Below are 21,193 nucleotides of genomic sequence, written 5' to 3' on the forward strand. Positions count from 1 at the left end.
CTTGCCACTAAGTGCCTTTTATCCACTGAGCCAAGTCACCCTCCCCAACAAACTTTCTGAACACAGACAACATCCATATGTAATTTCAATTTTGGTAGATAATTTTCAGGTGTTTCCATATTGTTCCATAGTTGTTTCCTTCTCAATTCATACCATTTTTGTTTCTTATGTACTATTTTAAAAGCAGATGCATAGTTATCTTTTCAAAAAAAGAACATCCCCTCCAGTCAATTAATATGATCTAATAGTGGCTATCTACCACAGCTGTGCGTTCCTAATTTTCCCATCATCCTGAAGAACCTGAAAAATATTGAAATCAAGCCCAACAATGTTTATCCACTACTCTACCTTCCAGGTTATCTATGAAGTCTTCTGAGTCCATTAGCACTGCTCATTTATAGTGTTCTTGTCTACTCAGTTTTCCTTTCTCACTCATCTCTTTATCTACTTTATACACCACAGGCCAGCATTTCAGCAGTACATTTTCCAGTACTCGTGGACTGTTTTTTTTTTTTATCTTAATTACTTATTTTTTGAGAATTTCATACATGACTACTGTATTTACATCATTCCCACCTCTTCATCCCTACCTCCAACTCCTCCGATGGCTTTCTTACCTCTTCCATGAGAGAACTGATTCATCACTTCTCAGCAGCCACTGATTTCTTGTAACTCTTCATCTAGGGATGGGGCCCTATGAAGTTTCCCCTATCTGCATTGGCACACCAGTGCTGTCATTATGAAGGTCTTGCTTGGGCAACCATATTGTTGAGATTTCGTGAGTATACCATCCCTGTCACATCTAGGAGACACTATTTAGCAGCAGGTGTCCTGGCCCTATGGCTTTTAGAGTCCTTCTGCCTCTCTCTTCTGTAATGGTCCCTGAGCCTTAGGTATGGAGGTTGTTGTGTAGATGTCCCTATTGCATTTGGGCATCCCACAGTTACTTATTCTTTGTACTGTCCAGTTGTTGATCTCTGTAGGAGCCTCTGTCTGCTGCAAAAAGAGGCTTCTCTGAGGAGTGAGAGATTCCTGTGTTTTTAGCTTACATGGCTGAATCAAAGCTAGAGAAACACATTCACTTGTGGTTTTCTTTTTCTATTCCTGCTGCAAACTCTACAGTTTTTTTTTTAATATCTCTAAAAAGTGTATGTTGGTTAAACAACAGTTTATAATCATCAGTATCATATGAAGCCTTAGCCTCGTCTTGTGAGGATGGCATAGTTTGTGGGTATCAGCCAACATACTTCACCACACACGCTTCTTGTTTCCCAAATGTGCTAGCAGCAAAGTAGCCATGGTTTGAAAGATAGAGGTTGATGATGTACTTATATTCTATTTGATAGGATGAAGTTAATTTCCCACAGTTACATTTTCCTGTTAGAGTACCACAGGGGGAATTCTTCTTAGATTTTGAAATGTAGGAGGAAGGTAGCACCCATTCTGTAATATAAACTCATTGGTTATCTGCTGGCTCAATTCAAGATGGAACAATAGCTAATTAAACTGAACATTTATAGCTCTAGACTCAGGATTAATCATCACCAGTCACAGAGTCATCTATAACAGATATTCTAAGCAAACACAATAGGTTCATATCTTGGTGAATGCAATGTTAAAATCAAGCATAGCCAGTCAGGCATTGGTGGCACACGCCTTTAATCCCAGCACTCAGGAGGCAGAGGCAGGTGGATCTTTATGAGTTCGAAACCAACCTTGTCTACAGAGTGAGTTCAGGACAGGCTCCAAAGTAATACAGAGAAACCCTGTCTTGAAAAATAAAAAAAATCAAAAATAGCCAAAACTGTTAAAGAATGGGGAAAAAAATCTGTTACTTGGCACAGGTAAGGGCAACATAGGACTTTTTTCCAAAGCAATAACATTCTTGAACAATGACAGCATGGTGACATTTATTTATTTATTTATTTATTTATTTATTTATTTATTGAGACATTGTTTCTCTGCAGCTTTGGAGCCTATCCTGGGTCTTGCTGTGTAGACCAAGATGGCCTCAAAGTCACAGTGATCCGCCTGTATCTGCCTCCAACTTGCTGGGATTAAAAGTGTGTGCCACCACCACCCAGCCAACGTGGTGATTTCATTTGAAGAGCTTATACATATCATATAGGTACATACTTTAGATATACATTCCTGAACATGTTCATATTAAGGTCATAGTTCAAAAAAGAAAGATGTCAGATCCATTTTGGAGTATGTTTAGTGTACATTTGAAGGGTTAAAAATGGCAGACAAGAACATGGTATGCTATGCTCAGCTTTGCCTCAAAGATGCCTGCCTCTTTTATCAGTTAACAACTTCATCCTCACTTCATCCTCTGGGCTTCCAGCTTTTTCTCTTAAGGTTCTAATCTTTTTATCATCTTCCCTTCCAAATCCCTACCCATGGAATTCAAGCAATTGCATCAGTCACAGAAACAGCATTGTAGGCACTGTTTAAATAGTTGCTAACCATTGTGTAAAGCAAATTCTTGCAATAAGTATTGTTCTATAATCTCTCCTACTGGCTCTACTCCTCACATCAGACCTTGATTGATGTAGGAGTTATTTTGAGGCAGGTACTTTCCTCTGTGTGACATCTTTTCTGATTTGTTCTGAGTCTAACCATACCTCATCCTATCCTCCCCCCCCCCCCGGTGACTATAGCAAGTGGGTACACAATCATATTTTTATTATATATGTTTAATAATACTTTGACCTGTTGGGGCCCAATTCTTCTGCTCAAGAGGCTTCCCTTCCCAGAGCTAGCTAAATCCTTGAGATCACCACCACCTCCCTTATGAACTACCCAGCCAAGAGCTCATACCCATCAACTAACTCCTTTATGCTTTACAACTGTTCTCCTTTCTTAATAGCATACCAAGAACAGACACTAAGCAACTACAGACAGACCTAAAAATTAGAGTCTGGTGACATTATACATACTTGTCAGTTCTAGGTCACTTACCCTGCCATACTTAGTCTTTTTCATTGAAAACATAATAATGACTTATACCACATTGGTTTTTATACAGTAGCTCAACCTTTACATCTTTTGGTCTCCATGGCTATAATGGTAGGACATTGCATTGATGATGTCATTCGTGACAAAATAATGAGAACCCTGGGAGTGTTATTCCCAAGAGTTCAGTGTCTTTTCAACTCAGTGTGCAGATGTTTTTGAGCAAAATTTGTTTGTTTTATCCTTCCGAACCACTGGATGTCAAAACCAAGTTTTACAATTCAGACAAGGATGACTTGTTTCTTGAAGTCCAGATTGAAAACATTTCCCATTCGACTGTGTTTATACGAGAGGTGTCCTTGAAGCTACCTGAAATGTACACTGAGGAAGCATTAAACACTCTCAACCTGGAAGGAGAAGATGAGTGTACGTTTGGAACCAGGACCTTTCTGCAGGCAACAGAAGGACGCCACTACTTATACCACTTGCAGTTCAAGGAGGAATATTTGGAGAAAGCGAGAACCCTTAGTGGGCTAATGGAAATGGGGAAGTTAGAGATCGTGTGGAAAAGGGAACTTGGAGAAATGCCAATGCTACACACAGTCCCGCTTCGAAGAGAAGCTCCAAGTTGTGGAGAACTGAAGCTGTCTTTGGAGAAAATTCCAGATACTGTAGCCCGAGAAGAACCTTTTCAAATTACCTGCAAGATAACAAATTGCACTGATAAGAAAATGAAACTGCTTTTGAAAATGTTTGATACGACTTCGGTCCGTTGGTGTGGATGCTCAGGAAGAAAGCTTGGTAGGTTGAAGCCAGGCTCATCTCTGTCATTTACCCTGACACTACTGTGCTTACAGCTCGGCCTGAGGAGCATCTCTGGCATACGGGTAATAGATACAACATTAATGACCAAATATCGCTATGATGATGTTGCAAATGTCTGCGTACTGCCTTCCATAGTTAACATGAAATGCTAAAGGAAACTTCCAATGTGATAGTTTTCAAGAAGTTTCCCAGAACAATTTTAAATCTCTTATCAGCCAAAAAGTGATCAACTAACCAGTATAAGAGACCTTATTTCTTTGGAGACTCTTTCTACCTTTTATAATAAATCAATTGCTGCTTTCAAGAACAATCTGCCAGTGTTTGTCTTATGTGAGGTACTACATCAGTCTTGATCTGGGGTTTGAGGTAATGTTCAGTGTTCACTATCCTCTCACTGTCTTACTTAGAAGGTATCTCTCCAGGGTCTGTTGCCTGGTTTGAGTAGAGTGAATACACACAGTGTGAAATTGTCCTTCCATCTTTATTTCTGATTTCCATGCTATACTCTCTCACTTGGTGACCTTGTGCATTGTGAAAGTATTTTCCTGGGTGAATTGATGTTTGAGTTGATGTTCCTATGGGAGGAAAAACAAAGGAAGGTCCTATTTCATGTCTTGGTAATGTGACCCTGAAGTAAATTAAGCAATACACTTCTTTATGAAAGAGCTGTTTCAAACAAATATAATTGGTTATGCTTTCAAGGAAAGCAGTATTTCTTGACAAGGCTTATTGGGTTCTGGAATTAGAGAGTGACAAGGAACTCCTTGTAGACCTGGGTTACAGAAAATTTATGAAAACCTGGTAGGTTATTATTTTTTTGTTTATTTCTGGACTAGGCATTGGCAATAGAGGACTGTTTTCACTTAAATTTAAACTGTCATGCACATTAAAATGTTGACAAAGTATGCTGTTTTGACGGTCTCAGTCCCATTCTCTGAATCAAAATTCCAGACAGAAATTTAGAGTTTTTTTTAAAAGAAACTGTTTTTTCTCAAGCATTATTATTATAAATTTCTTTGTAATGCAAAATGCTGTGCCCTGTTTAATGGAATCAGGTATACCAAAGCCCCAATGACTTGTAATCCATGTAACTCACTTCTCCAATATGACATTGATCTCTAGCTATCCCCTGATGTGTGAACAATAGCTGTTGTCATATTATGGTGCCACAGTTTTGTTTGTTTTGTTTTTTTAATGATTTGTTTTTGTTTTTCAAAACAGGGTTTCTCTGCATAGCCTTGACTGTCCTGGAACTTGTTCTGTATATCAGACTGGAGTTGAACTCACCGAGATCTGCCTGCCTCTGCCTCCCAAGTGCTGGCATTAAAGGCATGCGCCATTTCTGACCGGCTAGATACCATGTTTTAAATTTGGTTTTAAATAACATTTCATATATTGGTACATTGCATTTTGGTCATATCCATTCAACACTACCTCCCTCTCACTCTTCTTGGTGCCTCAAACTTCATCCCCCCCAACATCATGTCTTATTATTTTTTTTTTTGTTTTTGTTTTTTGGTTTTTCGAGACAGGGTTTCTCTGTGTAGTTTTGGAGTCTATCCTGTCATTTGCTCTGTAGCCTAGGCTGGCCTCCAACTCAGAGATCCATCTGCCTCTCCCTCCCGAGTGCTGGGATTAAAGGCATGTGCCATCAACGCCTGGCTGCATATTGCTTTTATTATGTTTAGGTATTTCCTGTTATCCCTGATGTCTCCAAGACCTTTATCATAAGGGGTGTTGGATTTTGTCAAAGGCTTTTTCAGCATCTAGTGAAATGATCATGTGATTTTCTTTTTCAGTTTGTTTATATGGTGTATTACATTGATGCATTTTCATATGTTGAACCTTACCTGTAACTCTGGGATGAAGCCTACTTGATCATGGTGGATGATTTCTCTGATGTGTTCTTGGATTCGATTTGCCAGTATTGTATTGAGTATTTTTGCATCAATGTTCATGAGGGATATTGGTCTGTAGTTCTCTTTCTTCATTGTGTCGTTGTGTGGCTTGGGTACCAAGGTAATTGAAGCCTTGTAAAAAGAGTTTGGCAATGACCCTTCTGCTTCTATTGTGTGGAATATTTTGAAGAGAATTGGTATTTGCTGTTCTTGGAATTTCTGGTAGAATTCTGCACTGAAATCATCTGGCTCTGGGTTTTTTTTTGTTGGGAGACTTTTGATGACTGCTTCTATATCATTAGGGGCTATAGATCTGTTTAAATTGCTCATCTGTTCTTGATAATTTTGGTAAGTGACATCTTTCCAGAAGATTGCCCTTTTCCTTTCAATCTTCAAATTTTTTAGAGTATAGGTTTTCAAAGTATGACCTGAAGATTCTCTGTATTTCCTCAGTGTCTCTCTCTTTTTTTTTTTTTTGTTCCTCTTTTCATTTTTGATTTTCTTAATTTGTATGTTCTCTCTCTCTGCCTTTTGGTTATGTTGAATCAAGGTTTGTCTATCTTGTTGATTTTCTCAAAGAACCAATCTTTGTTACATTTCTTAGAACCAACTCTTTGTTACATTGATTCTTTGTATTGTTTTCTTTGTTTCTACTTTATTGATTTCAGTCCTTAATTTGATTGTTTCCTGGCGTCTACCTCTCCAGGGTGAGTTTGCTTTTTGTTTTTTTTGTATTAAAGCTGTATTTCTGGGTTCTTCATGTGAGCAGTTAGTGCTATGAACTTTCCTCTTAGCACTGCTTTCAAAGTGTCCCGTAAGTTTGGGTATGTTGTATTTTCATCTTCATTGAATTCTAGAAAGTCTTTAGTTTCTTTCTTTATTTCTTCCTCGACCCAGGAATGGTCCAATTGGGCATTTTTCAATTTCCATGAGTTTATAGAGTTTCTGCAATTTGTGTTGTTGTTGAATTCAACTTTAAACCACTGTGGTCTGATAGTTTACAGAGGGTTATTCCAATTTTTTTGTACCTGTTGAGGATTGCTATGTTGCCAAGTATGTGATCGATTTTAGAGAAGGTTCCCTGTGGCGCTGAGAAGAAGGTATATTCTTTTATGTTTGAATGGAATGTTCCATAAATGTGTGTGAAACCCAATTGGGTCATAACCTCTGTTAGTTCTTTTGTTTCTTTGTTAAGTTTCTGTCTGGTGGTCCTGTCTAGTGGTGAGAGTAGGGTCTTGAAGTCTCCACTATAAGTGTGTGAAGTTTTATGTGTGATTTGAGTTTTGTAATATTTCTTTTACGAACCTGGGTGCCTTTGTATTTGGGGCATAGATGTTAAGAATTGAGACTTTGTCCTGATGGATTTTTCCTGTCATGAATATGAAATGACCTTCTTCATCTCTTTTGACTGAAGTCTAATTTATTAGATATTACGATAGCTACATCAGCTTGTTTCTTGGGTCCATTTGATTGGAAAATCTTTTTTTTTTTTTTTTTTTTTTTTTTTTTTGGTTTTTCAAGATGGGCTTTCTCTGTAGCTTTCTCTGTATCCTTGAACTTGCTCTTGTAGACCAGACTTGTCTACAACTCACAGAGATTGCCTGTCTCTGCCTCCAGAGTGCTGGGATTAAAGGTGTGCCACCACGCCCAGCTTCATTGGAAAATCTTATCCCACCCCTTTACTCTGTGGTACCATCTGTCTTTGAAGTTGAGGTGTATTTCTTGAATGCAGCAAAAGGATGGATTCTTTCTCTGTATCCATTGTTTTAGCCTGTGTCTTTTTATAGGCAAGTTAAGACCATTAATATTGAGGGAAATTAAGACTATTAGGTATTCTTGTTTGTTTTGCATTTGTTGTTGTTGTTGGTATTGTGTATGGATTCACCCCACATTTTATTTTGGCTTTTGGTAAAGTGGGATTATCTATTGCCTATGTTTTTGTGAGTGTAGTTAACTTCCTTAGGTTGGAGTTTTCCTTCCAGTGCTTTCTGTAGGGCTGGATTTGTCAATATGTATTGTTTAAATCTGGCTATGTCATGGAATATTCATTGTAGCACCAGTGATACATTTTTCACCAATTTGGGTGAGCTGCCTGAGGATTCAAATAAAGACAAGACAGTGGGTCATTCTTGCAAGGAGAATGCCGTTTATTTCAAAGGAGGGAAGGCTTATATACCAGTCAGCAGACACAGTGGAAAACTACCCAAGTCAAAAGTTTATGTACCCAAGTCCCTCCAGCAATAGGGATGGACGGATATTTTGCATTCTTGATTTCAGGATTTGTCTGAAGGAGGGAAACAACAAGTAAACTCCTAATCATGAGATGGTCAGCAGACCCCAATGGGGGAAGGGCCCAACAGAATATCTGGTTTTCTTCATCTATAGTGATTGAGAGTTTTGCTGGGTATAGTAGTTTGGGCTGGCATCTGTGGTCTCTTAGTGTTTGTAGCATATCTATCCAGGACCTTCTGGCTTTCAGAGTTTCCATGGAGAAGTCTGGTGTAATTCTGATAGGTTTGCCTTCATATTTTACTTGGCCTTTTTCTTTTGCTTCTTTTAATATTCTTTTGAAGGGACCAGCTCCCTCACTCTCCCCCACCACCCCCGCTCCGGTTTTGGCAGCCATGACAGGCTAACATGTGCTTGCCTGACCATGCTGGGCCTGCTCTGGTCACTAGGAGGTCAGATGCCCTCCTTGTGGCAAGGAACTAATCAGAAGTTAGCTGATGGGGCTGTGCTTTTCAGCTCTGGGTGTGCACAACAGTGATGTGCAGAGCATAGCAGGTTGTCCATGCCTGGAAGCACACCAATCCTGAAACTTGCATACCCCCAGACACTCCCCTTATGCTTCCGCAGCAGATCCCTGTCTCGTGGTTTTCCGGAGTCTTTCTCCAGCCATCTGTTGGTGGATGAATGAAGGGCACGAGCTAATGGGGTTACCTTGTTAAACAACTGCAATGAAAGACTCTTTACTTTTGCATTGAAATGGGCCTCTTGGTGATTTGGGGGTTCAGAATTTGGGCACAACTTTTGGGGTCTCACTCGGGATTCCCAAAATCCACCAGGACCCTCCCCCCCCTTTCATTGAGTCATGTGGCGCCACACAAGGTAACTTTCTGTTTTCCCGGTGGAAGTTTATTTGTGTCTTTGGCTGTTGAACCTTTGGTCCTTGTTTCTGGTTGTTTTAGCTCTGGTTTCTGCGCGTAGGTAGGGGTCTTTTCTTGCTGACCTGAGCATGTGGTGTGGTGTGCAGGGCAGGGGTCCCTCTGCCATGTGCCATCGGTTAGAGCGTGCTGCAGTGGGGACCATGTCCCTGAGCATGTGGCGAGGCTGCTGCTATGGCCCTCACAGCTGAGCCCAGCCAGTGCATGCATGTTTTTCTCTCCATCCTCACCTGCCTGTCTGTGAGGCATACAAATTGGGGTGCTCTCTCTGCCGCAAATGCCATCCTGCTGAGGGTCCTCCCATGCCGCAGGAGTTTCCCTGCCCTGAGCACATGGCTTGCAAGGCAGGGACTCCTCTGCCATTTGCTGGCCTTCTCCATGGTTCACACACGTGGTGTGCAGAATTTTGGGGCAGGGAAGCCTTGGGGGTCTCTTTCCCACCATTGTGTATGAAAGACCCCCGGAGGTTCAGGTCCCTAGGATCTCAGTCCAGGACCTAGATGCGACGACCCCAATCACCAGGCGGAGTCGAAAGCTTGATGAAAACATCACGAGGCTTTATTGCAGTTTTTGTTTTGTTTTGTTTTGTTTTGTTTTTCGAGACAGGGTTACTCTGTGTATGTAGCTTTGGAGCCTATCTTGGCACTCGCTCTGGAGACCAGGCTGGCCTTGAACTCACAGAGATCTGCCTGTTTCTGCCTTCCGAGTGTTTATTGCAGTTTTTTAACGAGCTAAACCCACGTTCATCCATCCACTGTGGCGGATGGCCAGGAAAGATGGCGAGAAGCGTCTGCATACAGGTCTTATAGGGCAGCATAATGGGAGTGTCTGGGGGTACACACAGGCTCAGGATTGGTGTGCCTCCAGGCTTGCCCTGTGTTGATTGGTCAACTGGTTATTATGGCCCATAGGCCCTCCCAAAGGCAATTGCTATGCTCTGCGCGGTGTCATTGCTTTGCACTTGTTCATAAAGCACACCCAGAGCTGTAAAGCATAGCACCATCAGCTAACTTCTGATTGGTTCCTTGCCACGAGGCAGGCATCTGACCCCCTAGTGACCAAGGCAAGGTCAGACAAGCATGTGCTAGGCTTTTATGGCTGCTGAAATGGGGAGCTGGTCCCTTTATGTGGCCTGAGGGTCTGGGCTTACTCCAGGACTCTGCCCTAACTACATGGTGGGGGGTGGGTGAGCCATCTGGTCAGATCCAGACTTTCTGAAGAAAGGGAAAGGCCTTAAAGTTATTATGAAACCATAAGAGGAAAAGGGAAATGTAAACTGTTTGCTATAGCTTTTCATATCTACAAATTCTAATTTCAATAATTTGTAATATAAGTTGAAATTTTAACCATATTAAGTTAATTCTGTTTAAAAAGTTCTGTTTATTTCTCAAAAAATTATATATGCTTGTTTTGTTAAAAAGTTCTATCTGTGTTTTCTGGCATAATCTAAGTTTTGTTGCAAGCATAGAACTAAAACAGATATGGTGCAGGTTGCTGCCATTTGCAGTCAGCCACATGGCAAGGTGGTCACATGGCTGACTGGAATCCATTTTGCTGAAGTTGAAAAAGATACTTGGACCCTCATCTTGACTGAAGGTGACCACATGGAAATTAGGTACCATCTTATAAACAAGTTTTTTTAAATTAAAATTTAAAATTATTGATGCTTCTATATACAGGAATGCTAAACTTTGTAATTTAACAGTCACCCAGGTGATAATGATTTTAAAGTCAAAGAATATTTTATTTTTAATTTTACAGAAAGATATTAAGGGGTTTTAAATTTCTTTTTAAGAACAGTTTTTTAAAATGTTTAAATTCATAAGGTTATAAGATATTTGTGCTTTTAAAATGTTTTTATTGTTAATGGTTCTACTTACATTTAAAATCATTATTTTTAAGGCTAACCCTGACCATGTAAAGTTCTAGTTTTATAAAAGCTGCTAACCTAATATAAGATGTTAAAAATACAAATTAATAGAGTTTATATTTTCAACAGTTAAGCTTAAGCAAGTAACTGAAAACAAAGTGGTGTTAGATTTCTGCTTAAATTAGAAATAAAGAAGGGCGAGAGATGAGACTAAGAGAATATATTAACCAGTTTATTATAGGGCAGGATAGCTAACGAGAAAGAAATGAAGAACAGAACAGGACAGAGAGGAAGAAAGAGGGGGGTGGGAAGCAGGGAAGTTGGAACTTTTAAAGGGAAGACTGCACATGTACACTGAGGTTCCACACATGTGCAGTGTCCTCAGGCAGGCCATAATGGGTGATGGGTGACATAGCATGTCCCTGTGCATGCCTGCCAGTCATTAGGGGGCAGGGTCAGCCAGGTCTATGTCCTAACAAGTTGCCTATTCAGAAATGTACCCAGACACAGAGACTGTCTAGCCAGCTTCTTGTCAGACACAATTCATTTACTTTTGCCTTTTATCTCTTTGTTTTCTTTCACTGGCTCTGTTGTGCATGGTTAGTTTACGGATTGGCGTGCCCTTCCAGTAGAGCACACATTTCACGCAAAAAACCTGCCTGTTTCACTTGAGCAGTGGATCTGCTTTCTTGTCACTGGCAGTTTTAAGTTTACTCTGTCTCTTTAAGTATACAAACCTCTAATGCTTCAGAGACCTGCAAAATATGGCATTTAAAATATTAATTTAAAAGTTTATAATATTAGACAGAGTGCCAGATCCTGACAGTGACCCAAAGTCTCCATAGAAGATTACGAGGCACCACGGTTCCTGCACCTGGATTGTGTTGATGCTGACCAGTGAGCGAGATGCTTAAATGTGACACCTGCTGCCTTCCAGGACCTAGCCCAGACTGCCGACAAAGGTGCTGGACACTGGAAAATTGATTGCACCCCTTTTGCCTAGATAAAACAAGGTTAGTCTTTTCCATGTCCCTCTTCCACAGAGAGAAAGAAAATTCTCACCTTATAGGCCTGGCGAAGATTGATACTTCTGGCTCTGATGCTGATGGAGACTTGGGTATGGCTAACTGTATATGGACTGGTCCCTGTCGCTTTTTAGTAGATTCGGAAACTGTATAAAATTTATCCTTCTTAGATCTCTGAAAGCCCTAATGGTTGTCTCTTGGCTGTATCAGGCAGCCAAATCTACAAGACTATAGTCAGCTTGGTACCTTATTTTATATATGTAAAAATCAAGCCTTAATATGGCTCCTCAATAAAGATATAAGGATGTAAGAACATAAAAGTTTAAAGATATAAAAGTTCAGAGCTTAATTAACATTTAATAAACTTCTGATAAGCCGATAGGGCAGTGACTACCTGCTGTTCAGTCACATGCTCAAGGTTTTTAGGTTTGTTTTGGTTGTCATCTAAGTACAAACTTAAAGGGCTTTTCATCAGGCCTAAGGCACCTCTGTCCAATCCATACCTGGCTCTCTGGACAGAAGAAAAATGTACATGCTTCTAGCCCAAATCTGTAGTTTTTGCTAGACTTAGAAATATGAATACATTCCTGCTCTTTGAAAGATACCCAGGTATCTGCTTTTTCTGCACTGTGGGTTTCAGTACAGATTAATAATGCTAACATATCTAAAACTGTTATGTTCTTTGTATAATAAAGCTGATATAGACTTCAGAGCATCAAAAGTCATAAAGCTTAGATCCAGTTCTCACAGGTCAAAAGGACTCCAGATAAGTACAACCTATGTTATCCTATCTGTCTGTTCTTCAGGATGGGATTTTCTGCCCTAGTCTTGGAACCCCCACACTTTCTGATCACTAAAACTAAGGGCCTAAGAGTTCCAATTAAGTAAGTTTTACCTTCTGTTCCAAGTTTAAACATGTCTTAAACACGTTTCTGCTTCTGGCAGACACATCTGAGTATCAGTTGCTGGCTACAGCTCCTGAAGCCTGTGAGCCCTTGACTTGCTGTGAATGTGAACCAGTCCAGCTGATGTGGACACCCTCTGTCTCTTCAACAGAGTCTGCCAACCAACTACTTCTGATGGCTACCTTTGCCTGAATTTCCTTTTTGCTTTTGACTGGCATTTCTGCCTTCTTGGGTCCCTAACTTCGTCCCAAAGTCAGCAGGAAATAGCATGGGAAAGAATACGTCACCCCTTTTCCCTGGTTGTGATGCGAAGTCAGAAGGAAATTCCCTTACATAGGGGACAGTGTGACAGCAGATACAGATGTCACTCCCTCAGAAAACTCTGTCAGCTAATGGCAGAGCCTGTTACCTGGTACAATCCTTTGAGCCCCTAACAGGAAGGACTTGGGTCACCCACTGGTACTTCGAGAAGGGGGGAATGAAAGGACCAGCCCCCCCCCCCCCATTTTGGCAGCCATGACAGGCTAACATGTGCTTGCCCGACCTTGCTGGGCCTGCCCTGGTCACTAGGAGGTTAGATGCCCTCCTCCTGGCAAGGAACCCATCGGAAGTTAGCTGGTGGGGCTGTGCTTTATGGCTCTGGGTGTGCTTTGCGGACAAGTGCACTGTTAACAGTGACGTGCAGAGCATAGCAACTGCCCTGGGAGGGCCTATGGGCCATAACAACCAGTTAACCAACCAACACAGGGCAGGTTTGTCTAAGCCTGGAGGCACACCAATCCTGAGACTGTTGCGTACCCCTAGAAACTCCCCTTACGCTGCACTATAAGATCCCTGTCTCATGGTTTCTTGGGGTCTTTCCTCCAGCCATCTGCCATGGTGGATGGATGAAGGGCCTGAGCTAATGGGGTTAGCTTGTTAAACAACTGCAATAAAAGACTCTTTGCTTTTGCATCAAAATGGGCCTTTTGGTGATTTGGGGGTTCAGAATTTGGGCACAACACTTTATTCTGTATGTTTGTTGTTTTGATTATTATGTGGCAAGGGGACTTTTTTTTTTGTGGTCCACTCTATTTGGTGTTCTGTAGGCTTCTTGTACTTTCATTGGCATGTCTTTCTTTAGGTTGGGAAAGTTTTCTTCTATGATTTTGTTGAATATGTTTTCTGCACCTTTGAGTTGGGTTTCTTTACTTTCTATACCTATTCTTAGGTTTGGTCGTTTCACGGTGTCCCATATTTCCTGGATATTTTGTGTTAAGGATTTGTTGGACTTGAGATTTTCTTTGGTTGATGAATCTATTTCTCCTAGTGTATCTTCAACTCTTGAGATTCTCCCTTCCTTCTCTTGTATTTTGTTGGTTATGCTTGCATCTGTAGTTCCTGCTTTTCTAACTCCAGCATTCCCACAGACTGTATTTATTGTCTCTATTTCAGCTTTCAAACCTTGCACTGTTTGAATTGTTTCTTGCAATTTTTGGTTTGTCTTTTCCTCCATTTCTTGAATTATTTTGTTTGTTTTTTCTTTCTTTAAAGGATTTTCTCATTTCTAGCATTTTCATGAAATTGTTTTGTTTGTTTGTTTGTTTGTTTGTTTTTTGAGACAGGGTTTCACTGTGTAGCTTTGGAGCCTATCCTGGCACTCACTCTGGAGCCCAGGCTGGCCTCGAACTCACAGAGATCCGCCTGCCTCTACCTCCCGAGTGCTGGGATTAAAGGCGTGTGCCACCAACGTTCGGCTGAAATTGTTTTTTAACGGCATATTCTTTCTGATTCATCTGTGTTGGGATGTTCCAGTCTTGCTGGTATAGAGTCCCTAGACTCTGGTGGTATCATATTGGATTTTCTGTTGTTGAATATATTCTTATATTGTTGTCTTCCCATCCCTTCTTCTAGTGGGTACAGGTGGGGTCTCTTCCTCTCCTGGTGGGTACAAGTCCAAGGTTCTCTTCCAATACTCACATTTGGTCTCATGATGGGTGCAGGTGGGTCTGAGACACTCCCTCTTCTGGTGGGTGGAAGCAGGACTAGCACTGTGATGTCTGCAGACTCTGGATTCCTTGGTTTGCCTAGGGTGAGTCCGGTCCGAGAGCGAGGCTCACGCTTACCTGTCCCCTGAGTGGGTACATTATATTTTAAGGACAGAAATTTCTTATAGTTGAGAAAGGGAGATGAGAGGAAGATGAAATGTCATGCCATGGTATGTTTTGAGCCAGTCATTACTGACTGCTTATATCTATTTGTGAATTACTAAATGCTAACTCATGCTAGATTTCCTCACTCCGAATAACCTGGACACATTGATATCTGAACTCTTTAAATATAAGAAACTAAAGCTGGCGTAATTGCATCAATTTAAAAACAAAGAAATACAGCCATGATTTCAATGTGGCTTCATCTCTAACCCAGGGTTTCTACAAGCATAATTCTTCAGACCAACAATGGCATCACAAGAGAACTTGTTAGAAATGTAAAGCCTAGACTCAATAAATTAGAACCTGGTTTTGGGCCCAGGCATCCATGTTTTGTGCATTTTTCAGATAATTCTGATACATAATTAAATTTGAGAACGACTACTACAACTGGTGCTGCAGCTCTTTGCTAACCAGTAAACTGAATTCTCTAGGAGCTTGGATCACTTACACGTCACATGCAAAGTCTGAGTCATAGCTGGTCCATGGACTCTACTATCGGCCTTGTGCTGTATTGTACCCTGGCTTTCTTAGGTGAGTCTGGTTATTAATGAAGTGGAGGATTAGCTTCTTCAAGGTCCTGTCTTCTAAGAGCAGGCAGGCTGTAGCATTTTTAGACCCCACTATCTGTATTGTTTTTTTCCAAGTATCTGCTTGAACACAGAAAGATGATAAGAGAAATCTAGTATGTAGGAGGAAAAAACAGGAAGGAACCAACAAGTCTGAACCAGACTGGGGTTAACTAGAAGATTCTAGTTTTGGCCACCAGGAAGAAATCCTTCCTAAGCTTTATCTGGAAAATGTTGGGCCCTGGTGAACAAAGAGGTAAGGAGCATTGCGAGTGTTCACTCCCTGAATAAGATGACGTGTGGTTATTGGCCAGCAATCATCTCAGATAACTTAAAATAATTTTTGTAAATATTGGGATCACCATACTGTAAATGAAGAGACTGAATGATCTTATTACCAAACTAGTGATAAATTAAGGTTAGTGTACCTATCTAAATGTGTGTATGGGGATGGAGGGTGTGGTATCCAAGTAATTTCTATTTGGTACCTGTATGTTCACTGTTGTTAAAGGGCACATTTTCTGGTTCCTAAGACATGTAGGACTGTTTCTAGGAAGCTACTTGTCTTCTAGTGCCAGTGATTTTGTGTGTATTTGTTATAGTTATAACAAATGAGGACAAAGTTAAAACAGATTGTGCCTGATTTGTGGCAGAGGACTACTGGATTAGATGGAGAGAATGCCCAGGTATCTCCATGGCCCCATTCAGGTTCCAGAGCTTCATCAAGTCAGTGAGGAGCTACATGTACCACGGGAGGAGGTACTACAGGATATCCTTGTTGTGCGCCAGGCAGTACAGAGGGGTAAGATATTGCTCCTTACGGCCCCAGCTCTTGACCAAAGCTCTTCTAAAAGAGTGACTTCATAGATTCTGGTTCTTGGAGGCTTCTGGAGAACATGAGAGGTGGCTAGTATCCAAAAATATAGCTCTTGTTGCCCACATCAGGCTATAGCCTACCAATTGTCAGGTAACATAATTGTCCTGTTGAGATCTAATTGCTACATGAATCTTTGCTTTGTCACATAAGTGATAGAAATAGTGGCTAAGAATATGACACTATGGATGTCAAGAGAGAGGGACCATGCAGCAATTTAGATTGGCCACTACTTCAGTTCATAGCAGTACCGACAAAACTATCTGTATGTCCGTCCTAGTATGTCAGATAATACAAAAGGAGGGCCCAAAATTGTTACAGAATGCCCAGGCTTCCTCCTAAATAAAACTAATAAAAAGGAAGCAGAGCATATCTTCCCAATGATGGAATGAAAGAAGATCCTGCTTAGAACACAGATTAGAGGCAAACAGTGGACCTAGTAGAATCAGTGTGATCCAAGATAGGATCTCTTACACACTGAAATATTGGTGGAGAAAGCTCCCCTTCCACATACCTAGGTACCTGGCTTTTGTGTATGTCAGTGGAGGAGGCACCATCATAGTTGTCTTTGCAGCCACTGTTTGAATTTCTTAGGACACTAAATAGACAGTGAAGATTGGTCCTAACTCCCTTCTCAAGTCTGCATTTGTTTGATACCCTGTGTATGAACCTTGGGCACAGGAACTATTTTGCTGTCATGAAACTTAACAAGAAAAATACTTTGAGGAGAACCTTCCTCTGGAAGAATCCATACATTTATACGTACCTATGTGTGTGTGGCAGGGTACATAGATGTGTGTACTGCAAGAAATTGTTTTTTCTTAAATACGTTTTAGCAAAAGTTTTGGTTTAAGCATATAAACTCCCATTTTAAAACATTTTGTAGGAACTATAGGTGTCCATGTATGGCAGTTTGGAGCAAGTAGGCAATGGGACTCCAAATCTTGTTAGTAAGTGAGTCCCTACTTGAAGATTATCTATGGAAGTCTTACTGGTTTCCCTTTTCCAGCTCTGAATGTCATTTCTGGATGCTTTTTCACTTTTGTAAGCCCTAAGTCTGGGTGGGTTGTGTTCCATAGGCCTATTTGTGCCTCTTCTGCATGACCAAAAGGGGAAGCAAAAAGGGCAACTTACTTCTTCATACTATTTTCTTCAGCGAAAGCTAACCTGTATTCAGGGGCTGGAAAGACAAGGAAACAATGTTTTTTGGATGGATCATAAAGAATGAACATTACCTGATAACATTTTACCTCTAGGTTTTCATGCATATCTTCAAGCAGCTCATTTCTTTCATGTATCATCAATTTCTTTATTTCTTCAACCATGTCCATCCTTATCATAATTTGGATCTTGAATTGTTGCTAAAGGTCCATGTCTTGAAGGCTTCTTCTTCTGCTGTGGTGCTACTGGGAGGCAGTAATGGTGGAACCATTAGGAGCTGGTGCCAAGTAGAAGGAAATTAATCCATGTTTGACATGCTCTTGAAGACTAGTGGGATGTCAGTCTGGCCCCATTTCTCATGCTTCCTGACTGCCATGAGTCAAACAGGTCTCCTGGCCGTGTGTTCCTTCCATGATGTACTTTGTCACCATAGACCCAGAACAACAGGACCAGTGCCTATAGAGTGAAACCTCTGAAACTGAACCAGAATAAACCATTCCTTCTTTTCAGTTGTCTTTCTTAATCATTCTTCACAGCCGTGGAGAATTAACTAATATACATCTCTTCACTCTTTGCCGATTGATTGATAAAATTGCACAAGGCTCGACCCAGGCTCTAAATTGAACTTGTACACCTTTTGTATGCCTTCATATTCAGTATTTTTTCATGGCAGATAACAGCAATTACTATTCTTCTAATCATGTCACAGTGTGACAATGACCCTTGGCTATTAAATGTCATTTTACAGTTTGGCCTATGTCTTAAATGGTAATCCACATCCAAACATTTCCTCTTAACCTGCTATTTAGGATTCTTTTTGAAAATTGTATTTTGTTCTTTTTGTATACTTAATTACTTTGCTATGTTTTTGGCTCTTCTCTGCCCACTAGAAGGTCAGTTGTATCACGTTGGCTGTTGCTGTTATCCTTAGTGTGTGTTTTATTGTTGACTCATTTTTCCTGTTGCGACTGGCTCCATTCATGATTGTTGAATGAATAAACATATATTGCAAGTATTGTATTTTTTGATCCAGTGAAGAATGATAGTGAGATGTGAAAGTGCCCCATAACATTATCTTTCTCTTACTTTCTTCTTTTAGTTGTACCGTCATGGACAAAATAAAATGAAATAAAACTAAGATTAATATTTGTAAAGTATACTGACATGCAAACAGTAAATAGCCCTAAGGTGGGCATGATGGTGGATCCCTATGACAGATGCACTCAAGGTTGAGTTTGGGGCAAGAGGATCACTCAAAATTCAAAGCTAGCCTTGGCTACATAGTGAGATCCTGTTTCTAAAAGAAAAATAAAATTTTTAGAAAGGGCTAGAATGTATATATCTCAATTAGTAGAATGCTTGTATAGAATTCCTGAGGCCTAGTACCCCATAAACCTGGTGTGATAATGCATGCTTTTAATGCCAGCATTCTAGAAGTAGAGGCAGGAGGATTAGAAATTCGAAGTTATCCTTGGCTACATAGGAGCTCAAGGCCAGCCTGGGCTAGAGACCCTGTGACAGAAGGGAAGGAGATAGGAAGGTAGGAAAGGAAATAATAAATAACATGTCATATAGCAAAATAATAAATAAAACACATTGGCACCATATATATATGTACACTGAGCAGTTTCGGGGTGATGGTGAATGGGAGAAGACAAATGGCTTTCGTTTAACTGTACTCACAGTGAGAGGAAGAAACATTTTCCATAAATCTTGTATTTCATGTTAGGATAGCATTGAAATGAAAGGCCAGTTATGACATGGAATCCTTCCCGGGAAAGGTTCATGTCAGGGAAAAGGCCAGTTTTTCTGAGCAGTTAGTTGAGTTTGATTTAAGTGATGCCATGAGTCTTTTAAGGATCACATTTCCCTCTTTACATCTGTGTATCTAGAAAACCTAGGTCCACATCTGTAGCCATCTGGCATCCAGTATATAAAACCCTATGACCTGCTTTCTGTTCAGATCATGTGCTTTATCAGAAGTCCTTGTTTGGGACTTGAATTCTTCATCTAAAAAGTTTTTAAAGTCGCATCCTTCAAATTGATGCATTTCTTGTTCTGCACAAGGCGTTATAGCACCTCACTGGTTTCTGATGTCACACAGCGGGAAAGGCCAGTCATTAGCTAGTAAGCCCCTACAGGACTGAACCCCATTTTACTCTCTGGCTACCCTTCTACAAGTTTTCCATTTAAAATTACTTTAGAGGTTTTCATACATGTATACAATGTATTTTGGTCATATCTACCCACTCCTTGTCTCCAACTCCTCCTAGATACTCCCCAATCTCCTCCCAACTTCATCTCCTCTCTTTGTGTGTGTGTGTGTGTGTGTGTGTGTGTGTGTGTGTGTGTGTGTGTGTGTGTGTAAAGCCAAAATCCAAAATTAGTGCTCATAAAATGCACATGGGTGTGAAGCCACCACTGGATTGTAGTCAACCTACTGGGACCATTCATTCCCCTGGAAGAAAACTTACTTATTCAACTTTCCCCAGAAGCTGCCAACCGCCAGTAGCTCCTTAGCTAGGGGTAGGGCCTTGTGAACCTTTTTATCTATCGATGGCAAGTTATGATGGCATTCTTAAGTTGGCACACCCCATGTTCAAGCTGTATGTGATTGTAAACACATCTGAGAGTGCAGTCAAAGATTCCATCATTGGAATATTATGTAGCCTTACTAGAGAAGGAAAAGTTGACCATGTACTTAAGTATGAATGAACCTGGAGGACATTATGCTAGATGAAGTAAGCTGAATTCAGAAAAATGACTATTGTTTTATCTCACGTATATGTAGAATCTCCCAATTATGGAACTCAATAGAAGTAGTGAATAATAGTTACCAGAAGGTGGGATGGGGTGCAGGTGATAGACATGAGGACATGTTGGTCAAAGGATACAGAGTTCACTTAAAACAAGAAGAGAACATTTGGGTGACCATGTGTGTTTTAGGTTTGCTAAGTCATTTTTATGGCCCAGTAATAAAACAAATATGTTTGATGGATGTGCTCATTATTTTAATTGAAGCATTCCTATATATATTTATTACATATACAGACACACAGAGGCTGCAGAGATGTATCAGTGGGTAAGTACTTGCCGTGCAAGTGTGAAGAACTGGGTTCAAATCCCCAGAACCCATGTAAAACCTGGCATGACAGCATATGTCTGTAATACCTGTGTTCCCCTGGTGATAAGGGAGATGGTGAGAGGAAAAACCAGAGCTACCATAATAGGAGTATAGAAGTCATTTTTCCTATAAATTGTTTCTTCTCCCTTCTCCACCTTTCCACTACCAGCCTAGGAAATGTTCCTGACCATCTTTTTGTTTTTGTTTTTGTTTTTCGAGACAGGGTTTCTCTGTGTAGCTTTGGAGCCTATCCTGGCACTCGCTCTGGAGACCAGGATGGCCTCTAACTCACAGAGATCTGCCTGCCTCTGCCTCTCGAGTGCTGGGATTAAAGGCGTGCGCCACCAACACCCTGCCTTTCCTGACCATCTTTAATAGAATGTGGGTATAAATAGTTTTATACAATAGACCGCATATTAATGTTTTAGTCTGTTTATTTCCTGAATTATATCCTTAAGCTTTGCTGTGAGGACACCACTGATTTATCAAGCAGTGGTAGACAATGATCAGCTTATATCCCTCTGATTTTATTATTGTAGCATAACTGCTTGATTTTTTTTTTTTTTTTTTTTGAGACAGAGTCTATGTAGCCCTGGCTGCTTTAGAGCTCTCTGCATAGACCATGCTGGCC

General features: G+C 40.6%; 1 long non-coding RNA gene across 19 annotated transcripts in view; it reads left to right on the top strand.

The window, feature by feature from the left end:
- Magee2 overlaps positions 1-21,193 on the top strand; it is a 156,642-nt gene that overhangs the window by 19,002 nt on the left and 116,447 nt on the right. For 2 of the 19 annotated variants that reach the window (XR_004771374.1, XR_003488411.2), the window contains exon 7: positions 15,269-16,205. The exons of 13 other annotated variants lie outside the window; for them this stretch is intronic. This is a non-coding gene — a long non-coding RNA (MAGE family member E2). Of the gene's footprint in view, positions 1-684; positions 4,094-15,268; positions 16,206-21,193 lie in introns of those variants that run through there. 4 more of the 19 variants (XR_003488425.2, XR_004771367.1, XR_004771373.1 and 1 more) reach the window with 4 other exon arrangements.

Source organism: Cricetulus griseus, chromosome X, assembly GCF_003668045.3.
Source record: "Cricetulus griseus strain 17A/GY chromosome X, alternate assembly CriGri-PICRH-1.0, whole genome shotgun sequence".
Taxonomy (NCBI): Eukaryota; Metazoa; Chordata; class Mammalia; order Rodentia; family Cricetidae; genus Cricetulus; species Cricetulus griseus.